This window comes from Chiloscyllium punctatum, chromosome 3 (genome assembly GCF_047496795.1).
Source record: "Chiloscyllium punctatum isolate Juve2018m chromosome 3, sChiPun1.3, whole genome shotgun sequence".
Classification (NCBI taxonomy): domain Eukaryota; kingdom Metazoa; phylum Chordata; class Chondrichthyes; order Orectolobiformes; family Hemiscylliidae; genus Chiloscyllium; species Chiloscyllium punctatum.
This window is the reverse complement of record NC_092741.1, coordinates 2363120-2376633: the sequence shown is the minus strand read 5'-3', so window position 1 is coordinate 2376633 and position 13514 is coordinate 2363120. Positions and strand designations below refer to the sequence as shown.

General features: G+C 50.6%; 1 protein-coding gene across 1 annotated transcript in view; it reads left to right on the top strand.

Moving 5' to 3' along the window:
* Positions 1 to 5990: 5990 nt before the first annotated feature.
* The window catches only part of LOC140455237 (protein yippee-like 5), a 31360-nt gene continuing 23836 nt past the window's right edge, over positions 5991 to 13514 (top strand). The window contains exon 1 of the mRNA XM_072549965.1: positions 5991 to 6114. The gene's annotated coding sequence lies outside the window, so the exon portion shown is untranslated. The remainder of the gene's footprint in view (positions 6115 to 13514) is intronic.

Below are 13514 nucleotides of genomic sequence, written 5' to 3'. Positions count from 1 at the left end.
AGCCATGTCTGAGAGAGAGAGAGAGACGGGTGGCCCAGAGCCAGCTGGGTCTGAGGGAGAGAGACAGACCAATGTGCAGAATTATCACTTTACATAATAGAGGATAAATACCTGCATTATTCAAATACTCCTTATTACAAAAATTAAGGGTGGAGTGGTTCTAGGCTGCAAGACTCAAGCACATGAGCAGTACGGTGACTCAGTGGTTAGCACTGCTGCCTCACAGCACCAGGCACCTGGGTTCGATTCCACCCTCAGGCAACTGTCTGTATTGAATTTGCACCATCTCCCTGTGTCTGCGTGGGTTTCCTCCGGGTGCTCCGGTTTCCTCCCTCAGTCCAAAGACGTGCACCTTATGTGCATTGGTCATGCTAAATTAGGGATGTGCAGGTTTGGTGGGTTAGCCATGGGAAACGCTGGGATATGGTGAGATGGTCTTAAGGTTGAATGGCGTCTTGCTGCCAGAGATTCCTGGACAAGTACAATAATGTGTTCAAAGGAACCCTGGGAGAAATGAAAGGGATTGAAATTAAATGACAGCTGAAGCACAATGTGTGTCCTTGCAGTCTGAAAGAGCATCTGATACTGTCCACCGTTGGGCCTAAAGTGGAGGCCGAGCTGGAACACCTGATGAACCAGTAACTACCAGTGAATAGGCCACTCCAATTGTTCTAGTTTTAAAAACACATGACGCAGTGGGGATTTGTAGTGACTATCAGGTCTGTGTGTGGGTCAATACCCACTTCCATGCATCGAGAACCTGTTCAGTGATCTGGCTGGGGGTAAGAAATTCTTAATAATGGGTGTGTCAGAGGCCCACCAGCAGATGGGGGTCAGGAAGGAGTTCCAGCTGCTGGTGATGATAGTAACACACAGGGGACTGTCCCACGATAAGCACCTGCCTTTTGGCATCACGTCAGCACCAGCTCTATTCCAGAGGATCATGGAACAAATATTAAATGGATTTCCAGGGGTCCACTGTTATCTGGACAAGAGTTTGATGACTGGATTCTCTGAAGAGGAGCATTTGAAAATCCCAAATAAACCTTAACAAGTTCACAGGAGCTTTTGGAAGACTCCATAGAGTACTTGGGTCATGTAGTTAATGGCAAGGAACGTCACAAAAGCACCCAGAAAAGACAGAGGCAACCATGAAGGTGCCTAGAGCAGAGAATGTGTCTGAACTGAGATCATTCATGGGAGTCAGAGTCATTCAGCATAGAAACAGGCCCTTCAGCCCAACTCATCCCTGCTGACCAGGCTTCCTAAATTGAACTAATCCCATTTGCCTGCATTTGGCCCATATCCTTCGAAACCTTTCCTATCCATCCATCTGTACTAATGTCTTTTAAATGTTGTAATTGTAACTGCCTTCACCACTTCCTCTAGCAGCTCGTTCCATACACACACACCACCCTCTGTGAAAAAAATGTTAACCCTTTTAAATCTCTCCCCTTTCACCTTAAACCGATGCCTTCTTGGACTCCCCTACCCTGGGGAAACAGACCTTGGCTATTCACCTTTTCTATGCTCCTCAAGATTTTGTACACCTCTATAAGGTCAAGCCTCAGACTCCTATGCTTCAGTAAAAAACAGCCCAGCCTTTCCCAGCCTCCTTACAACTCAAACTCTCCAGCCTCAGTAACATCTTTTCTGAACCCTTTCCAGTTTAATGACGTACTTCCTGTATCAGGGTGACCAGAATTGTACGCAGTATTCCAAATGTGGCCTCGCCAATGTCTTGTAACCACGAAGTCCTGACTCCTGGACTCAGCACTCTGCCCAATGAAGGCAAGTGGACCAAATGCCTACTTCCCCACCCTGTCCACCTGGTGACACCACTTTCAAGGAACTGTGTACCTGCACCCCTAGTTCTCTCTGTTCAACAACACTCCACAGGGCCATACCATTAACTGTGTAAATCCTGCCTGGTTTGTTTTACCAAAATGTAACACTTTCACGCTTATCTGAATTAAACTCCATCTGCCGTTCCTCCACCCACCAGCACATTTGATCAAGATCCTGTTGTATTCTTAGATAACCTTCTTCACTGTTCACTACACCACAAATTTTGGTATCATCCACAAACTTACTAACCAAGCCTCCTGTATTCTCATCCAAAATGTTTATAAAAATGATGAACAGCAGTCAACCCAGCACCAATTCTTGCTGGCGTCTTTAATGTACAACCACCAACTGAGAACCATGTTTGACTTGGCCAGAAGGGACCAGAGAGGTGATGGAATGAAATCAAGAAGGACAAAGAACATATAAAATTACAGCACAGGAACAGGCCCTTCGGCCCTCCAAGCCTGTGCCGATCCAGATCCTCTGTGTAAACCTATTGTCTATTTTCTAAGGATCTGTATCCCTCTGCTCCCTGCCCATTCATGTATCTGTCTAGATGTCATGTACCTACACTGGATACGCATTCCAGGCACTCACCATCATCTGCATAAAGAACTTTCCACGCATATTTCCCCTCTCACTTTGAACTCATTTGAACTAATTGAGTCCTCTTGCTATCCACGCTGCCTACACCTCTCATGATTTTGTAGACCTCAATCAGGTCTCCCCTCAATCTCTGTCTTTCTAATGAAAATTATCTTAATCTATTCAACCTCTCTTTATAACTAATGGTCTCCATACCAGGCAACATCCTGGTGAACCTTCTCTGCACCCTCTCCAAAGCATCCACATCCTTTTGGGAATGTGGTGACCAGAACTGTACACAGTATTCCAAATGGGGCCGGACCAAAGTCCCATACAACTGTAAGATGACCTGCCAACCCTTGTATTCAATACCCTGTCCAATGAAGGAAAGCATGCCATATGCCTTCTTGACTACTGACCTGTGTTGCCACCTTCAGGGAACAATGGACCTGAACCCCCAGATCTCTCTGTACATCAATATTCCCCAGGGCTTTTCCATTTACTGTATAGTTTGCTCTTGAATTAGATCTTCCAAAATCCATCACCTCACATTTGTCCCGATTGAACTCCATCTGCCATTTCTCTGCCCAACTCTATCTATATTCTGTTACTTAGTGTCATCTGCAACCTTGCTAATCAGACCACCTACACTTTCCTCCAAATCATTTTATATATATATATATATCACCGACAGCAGTGGTTCCAGTATGGATCCCTGTGGGACACCCTCTGGTCACAGGTCTCCATTTTGAGAAGCTCCCTTCCATTACTACTCTCTGTCTCCTGTTGCCCGGCCAGTTTTCTATCCATCTGGACCCCATGCGACTTCACTTTCTCCATCAGCCTACCATGGGGAACCTTACCAAATGTCTTACTGAAGTCCATGTAAATGACATCTACAGCCCTTCCCTCATCAATGAACTTTGTTACTTCTTAAAAGCATTCTATTAAGTTGATGAGACATTAACTTCCCTGCACAAAACCATGCTGCCTATCACTGATAAGCCCATTTTCTTCCAAATGGGAATAGATCGTATCCCTCAGTATCTTCTCCAGCAGCTTCCCTCCCACTGACATCAGCCTCACTGGTCTGTAATGTCCTGGATTATCCCTGCTACCCTTCTTAAACAAGGGGGCAACATTAGCAATTCTCCAGACCTCTGGAACCTTCCCCATGTTCAAGGATGTTGCAAAGGTATCTGTTAAAGCCCCAGCTATTTCCTTTCTCACTTCCTTCAGTAATATGGGATAGACCACTTCCAGACTTGGGGACTTGTCCACCTTAACACCTTTTAGAATACCCAACACTTCCTCCCTCCTTATGCCAACTTGCCCTAGAGTAATCAAACATCTATCCCTAACCTCAACATCCGTCATGATCCTCTCCTTAGTGAATATCGATGCAAAGTACTCATTAAGAATCTTGCCCATTTTCTCTACTCCACGTGTATCTTTCCTCCTTTGTCCTTGAGTGGGCCAACCCTTTCTCTAGTTACCCTCTTGCTCCTTATATATGAATAAAAGGCTTTGTGGTTTTCCTTAACCCTGCTCGCTAATGATATCCCCTTTTAGTTTCTGAATTCCTCGTTTCAGATTGGTCCTACATTCCCAATATTCTTCCAAAGCTTCGTCTATTTTCAGTCACCTAGACCTTATGTACGCTTCCTTTTTCCTCTTCGTTAGTCTCACAATTTCACCTGTCATCCATGGTTCCCTAATCTTGCCATTTCCATCCCTCATTTTTACAGGCACATGTCTGACCTGCACACTAATCAATCTCTCTTTAAAAGCCTCCCACATATCAAATGTGGATTTCCCTTCCATTACCTGCTCCCAATCTACATTCCCCAGCTCCTGCCGAATTTTGTTATAGTTGCCTTCTCCCAATTTAGCTCTTCCTTAAGGACCATACACATCTTTGTCCATGAGTATTTTAATGGAATTATGATCACTATTCCCAAAGTAATCCCCTACTGAAACTTTAACCACCTGGCTGGGCTCATTCCCCAACACCAGGTCCACTGTGGCCCCTTCCTGAGTTGGACTATTTACACACTGCTCTAGAAAACCATCCTGAATGCTCCTTACAAATTCTTCTCCATCCAGACCTCTAACACTAAGTGAATCTCAGTCAATGTTGGGGAAATGGTTGACAAATGGTCAGAAAGACAGGAACATCATAGTCTGGGGTATTCCAAAGAGGAAAGACTGTGATGGCATGAAATTATACAGCTAGGGAGAAATGGATCCCAGCAGTGGTGGTAGCTCAAACAGGGTCATTGTCATCCACAGTGCAGACTAGGGGTGAACTGTCTGGAGGAGACACATGGACCAGTTGGTCATGGAGGGAGCTCCTTCAGAACACCTAGCCAGTCTAGTTGGAACCAGGGCTGTCGACCAAGCGTTGTGTCTTCAAGCCAGGGTTGGATCCACCAAGGCCCTAAAGGAGCCTTCCACATCCATCAAAGTTTTACCTGCACATCCACTAATCTCATTTATTGTATCCGTTGCTCCCGATGCGGTCTCCTCTACATTGGTGAGACTGGGTGCCTCCTAGCAGAGCGCTTTAGGGAACATCTCCGAGACACCCGCACCAATCAACCAAACCGCCCCGTGGCCCAACATTTCAACTCCCCCTCCCACTCTGCCGAGGACATGGAGGGTCCTGGGTCTCCTTCACCGCCGCTCCCTCACCACCAGACGCCTGGAGGAAGAACACCTCATCTTCCACCTCGGAACACTTCAACCCCAGGGCATCAATGTGGACTTCAACAGTTTCCTCATTTCCCCTTCCCCCACCTCACCCTAGTTCTAAACTTCCAGCTCAGCACTGTCCCCATGACTTGTCCGGATTTGTCCTACCTGCCTATCTCCTTTTCCACCTATCCACTCCACCATCTCCTCCTTGACCTATCACCTTCATCCCCTCCCCCACTCACCCATTGTACTCTATGCTACTCTCTCTCCACCCCCACCCTCCTCTCGCTTATCTCTCCACGCTTCAGACTCACTGCCTTTATTCCTGATGAAGGGCTTTTGCCCGAAACGTCGATTTCGCTGCTCGTTGGATGCTGCCTGAACTGCTGTGCTCTTCCAGCACCACTAATCCATCCATGGAGGAGTCAACAGCAGCGTCACTGGGCAACAATAGCCAATCAGAGAAGGACATACCTTGGAATAACAGGTACATCCCCGGATGATTGGGAGACTGCACAAGAAATGATTTCTGTGATGAGGAGACAGAATTCTAGGAATGGTCATCTCCTTGACAGAATGGCCATTGTCAATGCAGGCTACATAAGCATGGTTTCAATTTAACGTGCTATTTTAATGTAAATATTCTGGTTAAAGTTAGCTACATGTCTCTATAATAGATATAATTGTGGTCGGCTTGGACAAGTTGGACCAAAGGGTGTGTTTCCGTGCAGTACTTCTCCATCCCTCCATGAATGGGAGTTTTGAATGATCCCCTTTAAGGGAGCAAGCAAGAGGATTCCCAAGCCCCGCCCACGGCACCCAAACCCCGCCCACCGGCCCGAGACCCCGCCCCTGTGTGACGTTGTGCACCGCTAGTGGTGACGTCAGTCGGCTGCTCTTCCGCTGCGGACGCGGGAGGGAGAAGCTCGTCCAGGACCAAAAACAACAACAACCGGAAAAAAAAACCGTCACCGTCAGCGCGCGGTAAGTGCGGCCCCGGGGGGGGGTTATACCCCAATAAACATCACCGTGTACCGGGGAGGGGGGGGGGGTTATACCCCAATAAACATCACCGTGTACCGGGGAGGGGGGGGGGTTATACCCCAATAAACATCACCGTGTACCGGGGGGGGGGGGTTATACCCCAATAAACATCACCGTGTACCGGGGGGGAGGGGTTATACCCCAATAAACATCACCGTGTACCGGGGGGGGGGGGTTATACCCCAATAAACATCACCGTGTACCGGGGAGGGGGGGGGGGTTATACCCCAATAAACATCACCGTGTACCGGGGAGGGGGGGGGGGTTATACCCCAATAAACATCACCGTGTACCGGGGGGGGGGGGTTATACCCCAATAAACATCACCGTGTACCGGGGGGGGAGGGGTTATACCCCAATAAACATCACCGTGTACCGGGGGGGGGGGTTATACCCCAATAAACATCACCGTGTACCGGGGGGGGAGGGGTTATACCCCAATAAACATCACCGTGTACCGGGGGGGGGGGTTATACCCCAATAAACATCACCGTGTACCGGGGGGGGGGGGTTATACCCCAATAAACATCACCGTGTACCGGGGGGGGAGGGGTTATACCCCAATAAACATCACCGTGTACCGGGGGGGGAGGGGTTATACCCCAATAAACATCACCGTGTACCGGGGGGGGGGGGTTATACCCCAATAAACATCACCGTGTACCGGGGAGGGGGGGGGGTTATACCCCAATAAACATCACCGTGTACCGGGGAGGGGGGGGGGTTATACCCCAATAAACATCACCGTGTACCGGGGAGGGGGGGGGGTTATACCCCAATAAACATCACCGTGTACCGGGGGGGGGGGGTTATACCCCAATAAACATCACCGTGTACCGGGGGGGGAGGGGTTATACCCCAATAAACATCACCGTGTACCGGGGGGGGGGGTTATACCCCAATAAACATCACCGTGTACCGGGGGGGGGGGGTTATACCCCAATAAACATCACCGTGTACCGGGGGGGGAGGGGTTATACCCCAATAAACATCACCGTGTACCGGGGGGGGAGGGGTTATACCCCAATAAACATCACCGTGTACCGGGGGGGGGGGGGGGGGGTTATACCCCAATAAACATCACCGTGTACCGGGGGGGGAGGGGTTATACCCCAATAAACATCACCGTGTACCGGGGGGGGAGGGGTTATACCCCAATAAACATCACCGTGTACCGGGGGGGGAGGGGTTATACCCCAATAAACATCACCGTGTACCGGGGGGGGGGGGGGTTATACCCCAATAAACATCACCGTGTACCGGGGGGGGAGGGGTTATACCCCAATAAACATCACCGTGTACCGGGGGGGGGGGGGGTTATACCCCAATAAACATCACCGTGTACCGGGGGGGGGGGGGTTATACCCCAATAAACATCACCGTGTACCGGGGGGGGGGGGGGTTATACCCCAATAAACATCACCGTGTACCGGGGGGTTATACCCCAATAAACATCACCGTGTACCGGGGGGGGGGGGGGGTTATACCCCAATAAACATCACCGTGTACCGGGGGGGGGGGGGTTATACCCCAATAAACATCACCGTGTACCGGGGGGGGGGGGGTTATACCCCAATAAACATCACCGTGTACCGGGGGGGGGGGGGGGTTATACACCAATAAACATCACCGTGTACCGGGGGGGGGGGGGTTATACCCCAATAAACATCACCGTGTACCGGGGGGGGGGGGTTATACCCCAATAAACATCACCGTGTACCGGGGGGGGGGTTATACCCCAATAAACATCACCCTGTACCGGGGGGGGGGGGTTATACCCCAATAAACATCACCGTGTACCGGGGGGGGGGGGTTATACCCCAATAAACATCACCGTGTGCCGGGGGGGGGGGGGTTATACCCCAATAAACATCACCGTGTACCGGGGGGGGGGGGGTTATACCCCAATAAACATCACCGTGTACCGGGGGGGGGGTTATACCCCAATAAACATCACCGTGTACCGGGGGGTTATACCCCAATAAACATCACCGTGTACCGGGGGGGGGTTATACCCCAATAAACATCACCGTGTTACGGGGGGGGGGGGGGGTTATACCCCAATAAACATCACAGTGTACCGGGGAGGGGGGTTATACCCCAATAAACATCACCGTGTACCGGGGGGGGGGGGGGGGGTTATACCCCAATAAACATCACCGTGTACCGGGGGGGGGGGGGGGTTATACACCAATAAACATCACCGTGTACCGGGGAGGGGGGTTATACCCCAATAAACATCACCGTGTACCGGGGGGGGGGGGTTATACCCCAATAAACATCACCGTGTACCGCGCGGGGGGGGTTATACACCAATAAACATCACCGTGTACCGGGGAGGGGGGTTATACCCCAATAAACATCACCGTGTACCGGGGGGGGGGGGGTTATACCCCAATAAACATCACCGTGTACCGGGGGGGGGGGTTATACCCCAATAAACATCACCGTGTACCGGGGAGGGGGGTTATACCCCAATAAACATCACCGTGTACCGGGGGGGGGGTTATACCCCAATAAACATCACCGTGTACCGGGGGGGGGGGGGTTATACCCCAATAAACATCACCGTGTACCGGGGGGGGGGGTTATACCCCAATAAACATCACCGTGTACCGGGTGGGGGGTTATACCCCAATAAACATCACCGTGTACCGGGGAGGGGGGTTATACCCCAATAAACATCACCGTGTAGCGGGGGGGGGGGGGGGGTTTATACCCCAATAAACATCACCGTGTACCGGGGGGGGGGGGGGGGGGGTTATACCCCAATAAACATCACCGTGTACCGGGGGGGGGTTATACCCCAATAAACATCACCGTGTACCGGGGGGGGGGGTTATACCCCAATAAACATCACCGTGTACCGGGGAGGGGGGTTATACCCCAATAAACATCACCGTGTACCGGGGGGGGGGGGGTTATACCCCAATAAACATCACCGTGTACCGGGTGGGGGGTTATGCCCCAATAAACATCACCGTGTACCGGGGGGGGGGGGGTTATACCCCAATAAACATCACCGTGTACCGGGGGGGGGTGTTATACCCCAATAAACATCACCGTGTACCGGGGGGGGGGGGTTATACCCCAATAAACATCACCGTGTACCGGCGATGGGGGTGGGGGGTTTAGACCCCAATAAACATCACCGTGTACCGGGGGGGGGGGGTTATACCCCAATAAACATCACCCTGTACCGGGGGGGGGTTATACCCCAATAAACATCACCGTGTACCGGGGATGGGGGTGGGGGGTTTAGACCCCAATAAACATCACCGTGTACCGGGGGGGGGGGTTATACCCCAATAAACATCACCGTGTACCTGGGGGGCGGTATACCCCAATAAACATCACCCTGTACCTGGGGGGGTTATACCCCGATAAACATCACCCAGGGACGGGGGGTTATACCCCAACAAACATTACCCAGTAACTGGGGGATGGAGGGATTTATACCCCAATAAATATCACCCAGTAGTGGACGAAGAGTCAACAGGAATTATCATCTGGTAAAGGGGCTGGGGGGTAAATAACCAGTAAAATCCAGATAACTATAGACCGGTGAGCCTGACATCAGGAATATGGGCAAGTTGTTGGAGGGAATCCTGAGGGACAGGATGTACATGTATTTGGCAAGGACTGATTAGGGAGAGTCAACATGGCTTTGTGCGTGGTAAATCATGTCTCACAAACTTGATTGAGTTTTTTGAAGAAGTAACAAAGAGGATTGATGAGGGCAGAGCGTAGATGTGATCTATATGGACTTCAGTAGGTGTTTGTTATCTCCCCTGGGCATGGGAGACTGGTTAGCAAGGTTAGATCACGTGGAATACAGGGAGAACTAGCCATTTGGATATAAAATTGGCTTGAAGGTAGGAGACAGAGTGGTGTTGTAGGGTTGGTGTTTGGACTGGTGGCCTTTATCCACAATGATCGGTGCTGGGTCCACTGTGTTTTTGTCATTTATATGCATGATTTGGATGTGAATATAGGAGGCTCTGTTAGTAAGTCTGATATTGACACCAAAATTGGAGGTGTACTGGACAGTGAAGCAGGTTACCTCAGAGTACAGCTAGGGCCTTGTTCAGATTGGCAGATGGGCTGAGGAGTGGCAGATGGAGTTTAATTTAGATAAATATGAGGTCCTACATTTTGGAAAGGCACCTCAGGGCAGGACATACACATTTTAATGTTCTTGGGAGTGTTGTTGAGCAAAGAGACCTTTGAGTACAGGTTCAAGGTTCCTTGAAAGTCCAGTCGCAGGTAGATGGTAATGAGGAAGGCATTTGGTATGCTTGCCTTTACTGGTCAGTGAGCAAAGAACAGTACAGCACAGGAACAGGCCATTCGGCCCTCCAAGCCTGCACTGACACGTTTTGCCCTTTCATACTCAACTGTCTTCACTTACAGGATCCGTATCCCCCTATTCCCTTCCTATTTATGTATTCCTCCAGGTGCTTCTTGAATGTTGCTATTGTGTTTGTTTCTATCCCCTCCTCTGGCAGCGCGTTCCAGGTACTCTCCACCATTTGTGAAAAACCTGCCTCGCACATCTCTTTTAAACTTCTCCCCTCTCACCTTGAATCTATGTCTCCTACTAAATGACCTCTCCTACCTGGGAAAAAGCCTTTATCCATTCCATTCACAATCTTATAACTTCTATTAGGTCCCCACAAAACCTCCTGTGTTCCAGTGAAAACAAACCCAGTCTAGTCAACTGTTCTTCATTGCTAAAATCCCCCATACCAGGCAACGTCCTGGTAAACCTTTTCTGTACCCTCTCCAAAGCATGTGGAGTGGAGAGGAGGGGAGGTAAACTCAAATACATCACCACTCGGTGGTGGGGGAGTTGGTGTGAACATCAGGGTCCATGAGGGAAGATTGGACAAGCAAGACATTGAGATGTGTGCTGAGGGTGGGAGCCTTGATACACAGTGAGCTAGGGGCTGTGTGTGTGTTACTGTGTGTTGTTGTGAGAGTAAGTGGTAAGCTTTTCCTCACATTCCTGCACTGTCACTGACAGTGAGTGAAGCATCAAACACAGCCCAGGCTGGGAACAAGGTACCAACCCCACAGGAACCATCCTTTCATTCCCACCCGGCCCTGGAGTTGTTTACCTGCAGTCAATCAATCCATCTCAACAAACCCATCTCATTAATCCTAAACCTGAAACTCTTAACTCTGACAAGAAAGCCCTCTAGTTCACTGACATTTTCACAACTAACCTTACCTGAACTGGCCTCCATCTGTCTCTAGATCAACAGACCTATGGTTATCTTTTATTGACCCTCTGAAATTCACTTCAAGGACAGTTAGGAATGGATACCAAAGGCCGGCAATGCCAGAACACCTAAATCCCATTGGAAAGAATTCAGGAAAACATGAAAAGGCTCTCAAGCCAGACCCAGCATCCAAAGGTACACGTGAATCTTACCAGTAATCCACATGCCCACCTACATTGGTAACCTTTCATGCCAAGCTTGTCCCCAGTCTTGCTACCTCTACCTTAAAAACATTCAACAACTCTGCTTACACCATTATTCTGGGAGCGTTCCAGAGTGAGTGTGCGGTGCAAGACTGACTGTGGGATGTGGAGATATCCCAGCGTGACTGTGGGGTGCGAGAGTGACTGTGGGATGTGGAGATGTCCCAGTGTGACTGTGGGGTACGGGAGTGACCGTAGGATGTGGAGATGTCCCAGTGTGACTGTGGGGTACAGGAGTGTACGAGAGTGACTGTAGGATGTGGAGATGTCCCAGTGTGACTGTGGGGTACAGGAGTGACCGTAGGATGTGGAGATGTCCCAGTGTGACTGTGGGGTACGAGAGTGACTGTAGGATGTTGAGATGTCCCAGTGTGACTGTGGGGTACAGGAGTGACCGTAGGATGTGGAGATGTCCCAGTGTGACTGTGGGGTACAGGAGTGACCGTAGGATGTGGAGATGTCCCAGTGTGACTGTGGGGTACGAGAGTGACTGTAGGATGTGGAGATGTCCCAGTGTGACTGTGGGGTACAGGAGTGTACGAGAGTGACTGTGGGATGTGGAGATGTCCCAGTGTGACTGTGGGGTACAGGAGTGACCGTAGGATGTGGAGATGTCCCAGTGTGACTGTGGGGTACGAGAGTGACTGTAGGATGTTGAGATGTCCCAGTGTGACTGTGGGGTACAGGAGTATACGAGAGTGACTGTGGGATGTGGAGATTTCCCAGCGTGACTGTGGGGTACAGGAGTGTACGAGAGTGACTGTAGGATGTTGAGATGTCCCAGTGTGACTGTGGGGTACAGGAGTGTACGAGAGTGACTGTGGGATGTGGAGATGTCCCAGCGTGACTGTGGGGTACAGGAGTGTACGAGAGTGACTGTGGGATGTGGAGATGTCCCAGCGTGACTGTGGGGTGCGAGAGTGACTGTAGGAAGTGGAGATGTCCCAGAGTGACTGTGGGATGTGGAGATGTCCCAGTGTGACTGTGGGGTACGAGAGTGACTGTAGGATGTGGAGATGTCCCAGTGTGACTGTGGGGTACAGGAGTGTACGAGAGTGACTGTGGGATGTGGAGATGTCCCAGCGTGACTGTGGGGGACGAGAGTGACTGTGGGATGTGGAGATGTCCCAGTGTGACTGTGGGGTACAGGAGTGTACGAGAGTGACTGTGGGATGTGTAGATGTCCCAGTGTGACTGTGGGGTACGAGAGTGACTGTGGGATGTGGAGATGTCCCAGTGTGACTGTGGGGTACAGGAGTGTACGAGAGTGACTGTGGGATGTGGAGATGTCCCAGCGTGACTGTGGGGTACGGGAGTGACTGTAGGATGTGGAGATGTCCCAGTGTGACTGTGGGGTGCGAGAGTGACTGTAGGATGTGGAGATGTCCCAGTGTGACTGTGGGGTGCGAGAGTGACTGTAGGATGTGGAGATGTCCCAGTGTGACTGTGGGGTACAGGAGTGTACGAGAGTGACTGTGGGATGTGGAGATGTCCCAGTGTGACTGTGGGGTACAGGAGTGTACGAGAGTGACTGTGGGATGTGGAGATGTCCCAGTGTGACTGTGGGGTACAGGAGTGTACGAGAGTGACTGTGGGATGTGGAGATGTCCCAGTGTGACTGTGGGGTACACGAGTGTACGAGAGTGACTGTGGGATGTGGAGATGTCCCAGCGTGACTGTGGGGTACAGGAGTGTACGAGAGTGACTGTGGGATGTGGAGATGTCCCAGCGTGACTGTGGGGTGCGAGAGTGACTGTAGGAAGTGGAGATGTCCCAGTGTGACTGTGGGATGTGGAGATGTCCCAGTGTGACTGTGGGGTGCGGGAGTGACTGTAGGATGTGGAGATGTCCC